Source organism: Saimiri boliviensis, chromosome 14 (genome assembly GCF_048565385.1).
Source record: "Saimiri boliviensis isolate mSaiBol1 chromosome 14, mSaiBol1.pri, whole genome shotgun sequence".
Taxonomy (NCBI): Eukaryota; Metazoa; Chordata; class Mammalia; order Primates; family Cebidae; genus Saimiri; species Saimiri boliviensis.
In genome coordinates, this window is record NC_133462.1 from 20,413,422 (window position 1) to 20,422,070 (window position 8,649).

General features: G+C 51.9%; 1 pseudogene; it reads left to right on the top strand.

The window, feature by feature from the left end:
- The first annotated feature begins 275 nt into the window (after positions 1-275).
- On the top strand, positions 276-3,275 carry LOC101032781 (protein NipSnap homolog 1-like; annotated as a pseudogene).
- Positions 3,276-8,649: the final 5,374 nt, after the last annotated feature.

Here is an 8,649-nt window from a genome sequence, read left to right on the forward strand (position 1 = left end):
GAGGCAGGGAGGGGACTGTAAGAGGCTAGAGGAGGGCTGCATGGGTGTTCCGGAGCCAGCAAGGCTACTCTACGGGAGCACGGGGCTGTGGTGGGTTCTGGCTTGGGGCACTGTCCCCTGGCTTGGGGCAGTGTCAGCTTTTTGTACTTTTCTAGCCAGGGGGGTTGGTTTGGGTGGTCCCAATTGCTTGGGGACTCAGATGTCCCCTTCCCGGACCCCATGACCCCTGTCTGCAGATTCTACTTACCCAGCATCTCTTCCTCAGGCCAAGGCCCATGGCTACTGTGACAAGCCCCAGGGACTTGAAGTCCCCGGTCACCCCAATGCAGCAGGCCAACCTGAAGCAGCCGCTCACCCCGATGCCGCCGCTCATCCCTGGGCAGCCTTTCATCCCCATGCAGCCGCTCGCCCCGATGCAGCCAGTTGTCCTGATGCCCTTGCATCCTCCAGAAAGAGATTATCTGCTGCTCGCCATCATATCCTTCTTCTTCTGCATCCTGCTGGCAATCCCCGCTCTGGTGTTCTCCCTCAAGGTGGGCACCACCCAGCTACTACAAACTCTCTTTGTCCCCAGATCTGCCTTGTCTTTCCCACCGCAGGGACCTCCTCGTGTTTCTCGGGGATTTGCCTCCTCCCTCTTCATCATCTGCTTGCCCTTGCCCCTATCCAGGGCCACCCAGATCTACTCCCTTATCCTGGCTCCCTGGTTTCTTCCTTTTTCTCCTGGGGGACTGAACCTGCCCTGACCTCCCTTATGCCACCATCCTGATCTTGCCCTCTTTGCCTCTCCCCAGGGATTCCCCTCCACTTCCACATTTTGGAAACATCCACACCAGTTTGCCTTTACTCCCACAGACCCGGGAAGCCAATTTCCTTGGGAATCAGAGAAAAGCACGGATAAATTCCAGGCTGGCTTTGGGCTTCAGCATCTCCAGCATCCTGGTAGGCTGCATTGTGATCATTTGCTCCACTGTAATCAGAAGCTTGAAACACAAAATATGAAAGCCCCAGTGAGTAATGGGCTGTTGCTCCTGGAGCATTTGAACTAGGACATCAGCAACTGCCTGTGCTGGGGGAAGTCTCCCCTCCATCAGTATTTTTAAGAGCAGTAAAGTTTATGAGGAAGTTTCCATTTTCTGATTCATCTGCTGTGTGCATGTATGTGTGCCAACATGTTCACATCGTGTGTCCACCTTGCCAGGTTCCATGGGACTTTCACATATTTGATGAACATTTACTGGGTAATAGCGAGAGGCACTGTTTTAAGCCTTAGTAGTTTAGCGCTGTTCCAGACAGATGAGGTATTTGCCTCCATAAAATTTACATTATAATTGGCTGGGCACAGTGGCTCACATGTGTAATCCCAGCACTTTGGGAGACCAAGGCAGGTGGATCACTTGAGGTCAGGAGTTTGAGACCTGCCTAGACAACATGGTGGAACCCTGTCTATACTACAAATACAAAAATTAGCTGGGCATAGTGGCTGGTACACACCTGTAATCCCAGCTACTCGAGAGGCTAAGATGGGAGGATCCCAACCTGGGAGGTGGAGGTTGCTGTGAGCTGATATTGCACTACTGCACTCCAGCCTGGGTGACAGAGTGAGACTCGGTCTCAAAAAATGAAAAAAAAGAGAAGCTAACAGGGTACTTTGAGGGTGTTATAGGGCCAGCAAGGGCATTATAGGGTCCAGCGGGGACATTGCAGGGTTCTTTTCCCACAACAAAGACTAACATTATTGTGGGTTGAGTATTCCCTGTACTTCCTGTTGATGGGGCAATCCCAGCACTTTGGGAGCCGGAGGTGGGAGGATCTTTTGAGACCAGCTGAGACCAGCCTGGGCAACATAGCAAGACCCTGTCTTAAAAAAAATATATATATATATATATATTAGCCGGGTGTAGTGGTGCATGCTTGTAGTCCCAGCTACTCGGGAGACTGAAGTGGGAGGACTGCTTGAGCCCAGGAATTTGAGGCTGCAGTGAGCCATGATTACACCATTGAACTCCAGCGTGGGTGACAGAGTGAGACCTTATTTTTTTTTTTTTTTTTAAGGGCTGGGCACAGTGGCTTACACCTATAATCCTAGCACTTGGAAAGCTGAGGTGGGCGGATCACCAGAGGTCAGGAGTTCAAGACCAGCCTGACCAATATGGAGAAACCCTGTCTCTACTAAAAATACAAAAATTAGGTGTGGTGGTGTGCACCTGCAATCCCAGCTACCTGGGAGGCTAAAGCAGGAGAATCGCTTGAGCCTGAGAAGCGGAGGTTGTAGTGAGCTGAGATCACGCCACTGTACTCCAGCCTGGAGACAGAGCAAGACTCCGTCTCAACAAAAAAGAGTTCGAGGCCACCCTGGCTAACGTAGTGAAACCCCTATCTCTATTAAAAATACAAAAATGAGGCAACCTTTGCGGCTCCAACATGGCTCCGCGGCCATGCAGCATCTCTGTGGCGGCGTGGCAGCATGGCGGTGTGGTAGCGGCACGGTGGCGGTGCGGCAGCTGCGCGTTTCTATTCCAAGGACAATGGAGGCACCTGGTTTCGGTACCTCTTTGCTCACAAGGTGGATCCCCGAAGGATGCCCACTCCACCCTGCTGTCCAAGAAGGAAACCAGCAACCTCTACAAGATCGTTTCACAGTGTAAAGCACGAATACCTGGATGCCTACAACAGCCTAACGGCGGCTGTGCTGCCCAAGCTGCACCTGGACAAGGACTACCCCTGCTCACTTGTGGGGAATGCGAACACGTGGTATGGGGAGCAGGACCAGGCAGTGCACCTGTGGCGATTCTCAGGTGGCTACGCAGCCCTCATGGACTGCATGAACAAGCTCAAAAAGAATAAGGAGTACCGAAGTTCCGAAGGGAGCGGAGCCAGGTGCTGCTGTCCAGGAGAAACCAGTTGCTCCTCAAGTTCAGCTTCTGGAAAGAGCCACAGCCCAGAGTGGGTCCCAACATCTATGAGCTGAGGACATACAGGCTCAAGCTGGGAACCATGATTGAGTCTGGGAACGACTGGGCCATCAATACCGGCAGGAGAACCCGGAGGCAGTGGGCGGTTTCTTCTCACAGATAGAAGGGCTCTACGTGGTGCCCGTCTCTGGGCCTATAGAGACCTGCAGTCTCGAGAGGAGACTAGAAACGCTGCCTGAAGGAAGAGGCTGGGATGAAAATGTCTACTATACGGTCCCCCTGGTGCGACACATGGAGTCTCGGATCATGATCCCCTTGAAGATTTCACCTCTCCAGTGATGCTGCCTCCACCTCCTCCTCTGTCCCCTTCTCCCTCAGGGCAACCCAAGACAGTAGTGCTCCTGGTCCTGCTGTCTTGGTTTTGTCTTGGCTCTGGGAGGACTCTGAGGGGCACTGCTCAGCTCAGACAAGGGGGAACTGAAGGAAGACAAGTTCTGAGGATTTACAGCTCTTCCCACGCCCTTTCCACCTTCCCTGCCTGCCTCCTTCCCCCTGCTAGAAGTAGTTTCTAATTTCCCTGGATGAAAGATAGCGATCTTTTAGGCCTTCTTATATCTTCTCCTAAGACTCCTCATCTCAAGGCTACCAGTCCCCAATTATCTTCCATTTAGCTTGCACAAAACGTAGCATGACCAGTGGCTACAGGTGGGGTGGGAAGAGAGGAGGCCAGGCCAGGCCCTCAGGAATTCCCTGGTCTCCACTGGACCACCCACTCGCTAGACAGTCTGAGCCAAGTCCCTCCTGCTGGACAGAAGCCTGGAACCGCCAAAAACAAAACAAAACAACAAAAAACACCTCATCAGCATGGTCAGGAGGAGATCCAGACATTCCACCCAGAGAGGCTGGGGACAGGGATGGAAGCCAGGAAGGATTTGGGGGAGGAGACAGACACGTCACGGGAACTCAGAAGGTAGAACTTGGAATTCAGAACTTGGGCTTCGGCTGCAGAATTTGGAATGTGGAATAGAGAATTGGGAAGATAGAACAGAGATGACAGAAGACCACTTGAAGAGAGGTTCCTAATACTAGAAGGAGAGTGGCTTGGCTGTTTCCCCTTACATATTGGGGCTGAGAAGTTAAAAGTGTAGTTCCACTCTTATGCAGAAAGTCTCTCCTGTCCTCCCTCCTTCCTGCAGGCAAATGTGCAGGCCAGGGCCTGTTCCCTCACCCTACGTTACCTCTACCCTACTTGACATTCTGTCAGCCCAACCCTCATTCTGCAGGGCCACCTGGTGTGTGGAAGGGGGTCAGTGACTCTGGAGGTCTCCTCAGTGACACCGTATCTCATCATGAACCCTTGCATAGCTTGATTCTACCTCCCATCCAGGAAAACTGCTGGAATTGCTGATGGAACCAATTAAATATTTACTATATAAAAAAATACAAAAACTAGCCAGGTGTGGTGGCACGCACCTGTAGTTCCAGCTACTGGGGAAAGCTGGGGGTGGGGGAATCACTTCAACCTGGGATGTTGCAGTGAGCTGAGACCACACCATTGCGCTCCAGCCTGGGTGATAGAGTGAGACTCCATCTCAAGCAAGCAAACAAACAAACAAACAAACAAACAAAAACAAGTGAAGGGCTCTGCACCCAGCCCAGGACGGCAGGACAGCTGACCTTTCCAGTCTGCATTGCACAAAGATGGGAGAGGAACGGAACACAGGGGCCTGGCTGCCCGCTTAGCTGGGCTGGGAGCCAGACGGGTCCCCCAGCTCCTTGACAGTTTTTTCAGTTCTGACCACTAATTCTGATCACCTGCCCTTCGCCTGGCCTGGAGAGGCTGGAGAGGAGGGAGAAGCAAGGACCCTGCATGCCCAGCCCCTTCTTTTCATCCTCCCAGGGTCAAGGGGGCGGGGTGACCTGCTCAGGAGGTGAAGGATATTGCTGGACCCATTATCTTATCAGGGAGACGAAAACACTGTACCAAAAGTCACGGTCACAATGACTTCTGTCACTTGGCAAACACTCCCTGAGGCCAGCCTGGGCCAGGCAATGCAGGGCACACAGTGGGGACTGAGAGAGCCTGGGTCCTGCCCTCATGGATCTGGAGGGGGAGATGAAATGTCACCAACCCTGACAGCCCAGAGTGGTCGGGGCTGTGATGGAGGAATTATGGGGTCAGAGTCGTCAGGAAAGCACAGGTAGACAGGTGGGGGCTGTGACAGGGAGGCTCAGGGGTCTGTGGAAGCCCAGGGAGGTGCCTGACCCAGCCTGGTGGGTAGTACGAGAAGGCTTCCTGGAGGAAGGATTGTCTGTGCTTAACAGGAAAGGTGAGGAGCTGTTGAACATGGGGAAGAGGTAGGATGCACGCCTCAGGCAGAGGAAATGCATGTGTTGAGGTTTTGAAATAATCATTTGGAAAAGCAGAAGGCCTGGTGGGCAGGACCCCAAAGCATGAAAGGGAAAAGTGGAAGATGGGGAGGAGGAGGGACGGCCAGGGGTCTGATCCCATCAAAGTTTACAGGGCGCTGGATCCCTAACAGTGTGTATGGCCACAGTTCCAGGAGACTATTGTTCAAATTCCCCTTCAAACCCACATAATGTTCACCATTTACATTTTTTTTTTTTTTTTTGAGAGTTTCGTTCTGTCGCCCAGACTGGAGTGCAATGGTACAATCTTGGCTCACTGTAACCTCTGCCTCCTGGGTTTAAGTGATTCCCCTGCCTCAGCCTCCTGAGTAGCTGGGACTACAGGTGCCCGCCAATGCACTCAGTGAAGTTTTGTTTTAGTATATATATATATATATATATATATATATATATATATATATATATATATTTTTTTTTTTTTTTTTTTTTTTTTTTTTTTTTTTGAGACAGAGTCTTACTCTGTTGCCCAGGCTGGAACACAATGGCAGAATGGCAGAATCTCGGCTCACTGCAAACTACCTCCCGGGTTCAAGCAATTCTCTGCCTCAGCCTCCTGAGAAGATGGGATTACAGGCACCTGCCACCACACCCAGCTAATTTTTGTATTTTTAGTAGAGATGGGGTCTCACCATCTTGGCGAGGCTGGTCTTGAACTCCTAACCTCATGATCCACCCACCTCGGCCTTCTAAGTGTTGGGATTACAGGCGTGAGCCACTGCGCCTGGCTAGAATTTTATATTTTAGTAGTTGGCCAGGCTGGTCTCGAACTCCTGACCTCCAGCGATCTGCCCATCTCAGCCTGCCAGTGCTGGGATTAGAGGCATAAGCCACTGCTCCTGGCCCACCATCCATTTAATAGTTTGTCCTTTGCCCCTTCTTTCTCAAGAAAAGAACATTTTTTTCAAGTCTGACCACTAATTGTTCTCAAAGAACTTTCCAATGTTCTGTGTGCCCCAGGCTCAGAGAAAGAGGGGTGGATCTTGCAGTGCTGTGGATCGTGTCACGTTTTGCAACATTCTTGTGAGAAGCTTCTTTGTCCCTGAGTTATGCTAGGGGTTGTCCATCCACCTGAAATGGTATTGTGTGGTCTCCTCAGGCTGCACTCCAGGGTGCCAGAGACTTGGAACACTTCCTAACTTATCCAGATCCTGCCTATGGACAAAGGTCTCTGTGTTCAGCTGCCAGAGACAGGGCTTAGTATTGCTTAGACACACGGTGAAATAACAAATTGCACAAGCAAAGACCCTCCTTGCAAACACACAGAACTTGGGTTTGAACTCGTATCTGAAGACTGCAAAATCAGGGGAGTAGGTAAAAGTATTTACCCATGAACCTAGCTCAGCAGGGATGGTCAGAATGGACAAAGCTGGCGGGCGCAGTGACTCACACCTATACAAGGACACGTCCAGTGCAGGGACATGAACTTGGCTCACTGCAACTTCCACCTCTCAGGTTCAAGTGAGTCTCTTGCCTCAGCCTCCCAAATAGCTGGGGCGACAGGTGCGAGCCAGTGGGTCCAGCTAATTTTTGTTTGTTTGTTTGTTTGTTTGTTCTTTGAGACAGAGTCTCATTCTATCGCCCAGGCTGGAGTACAGTGGCACAATCTTGTCACTGCAACCTCTGCCTCCCAGGTTCAAGTGATTCTTCTGCCTAAGCCTCCCAAGTGAACTGGGACAACAGGTGTGCTCCACCATGCCTGGCTAATTTTTTATACCATTTTAGTAGAGATGGGGTGTCACCATATTGGCCAGGCTGGTCTCAAACTCCTGACCTTGTGATCTGCCCACCTCAGCCTTCCAGAGTGCTGAGATTACAGGTGTGAACCATGGCACTTGGCCCAGTTCTCCTTATAATAAACACCAAACAAATAAAAAGAAAAGACAGCATCAGGTTGGAGAAAGAGGTGTGAATACAGCGGGGAAAAGGAACAGAACACGGTGGGCTGCAGTATTACAGAGTGGACTCTCGGAAGAGGCGACATTTGAGCGGAGACCTGAGGGAGGTGAGAAAGCCAATGCAGACCTCTCAGGAAGGGGCCCAGCAGAAGGAGCTGTAGGTGCCAAGGTGCTGAGGCAGGAACGAACTTGGTCTGTGCAAAGTGCAGCAGAGAGGCCAGTGCCCCTGGAAACCTAGTAGCGACTGAGGCAGGGCAGGTGACCAGTGCCAGATCTTGCTGGAAGGAGTGCAGGGTTTATTCTGAGTGGGAAGGGAAGTCTTTGGATGATTGTAAGCAGAGGGGTGACACAAGCCATTTGACACACACAGCTCAAAGCTGACCTGTGCACAAGGCTGGGTGGAGTGGCTCACACCTATAATCCCAGCACTTGAGAGGCCGAGGCGGGTGGATCACCTGAGGTCAGTACTTTGAGACCAGCCTGGCCAACATGGTGAAACTCTGTCTCTACCAAAAATACAAAAATTAGCTGGGTGTGGTGGCATGCACCTGTAATCCCAGCTACTCGGGAGGCTGAGGCAGGAGAATCCCTTGAACCAGGGAGTCGGAGGTTGCAGTGAGCTGAGAATGCGCCACTGCACTCCAGCCTCGTGACAGAGTGAGACTCTGCCTAAAAAAAAAAAAAAAAAAAAAAAAAAGAGCTGACCCACGCGCGGCGAGCAGGTGGACTCACTTCAAGGACAGTGTGACTGTGGCCCCACGCTGCCTTTCTTTGTGGGTTTCTTCTAGCATGCTGAGGATGACCAGCCTGTGGGTGTGGGAGGGGCTATGGCTGCCCGACAGCTTTGTTTCCCAGGTGACCTGCCCCGGCGGAGAAGGACATTGCCTTCTCCTAAGGGCAGTTATCTTATCAGGCGCACTCTCACCTGCTCCTGGAGACACGCCCACCCCATAACACACCAAGGTCCCCACCATTCCACCGGGCCAGCCCCTCGCTGCTGCCCACAGAGGTCCCTACCTGAGGGATGAGGCGGGAGTCCCCAGGCCTCCTGGCATCCGTCATCAAGCACCAAGCTTAAGCCAAGACCCTTGGACACATCCATTCCACATACTGCACCTTGGTTTCCCCATTTGGGGTAGGGACAGAGGAACGGCTGAGACTGTAAAGGCTCTAGCTGGATGTGTGAGTTCTTCTGGGACCCTCCCGTAGTCCCTCTGAGTCTCAATTTCCCCCTCTGCACCACAGGAATGATAGCGTCGCCTGCACAGGGTTTTTTTTGCAAAGACCCATGAGGTCACACGGGGCTCTGCTGAGGTGAAGTTTGGGTTTTTCCATTGGTGGTGCCATAGAAGAGCCAGGCTCTGGGGTCAAGCCCGAGTTGGAACCCTGTCCCTAGGTTTTAGATGTTG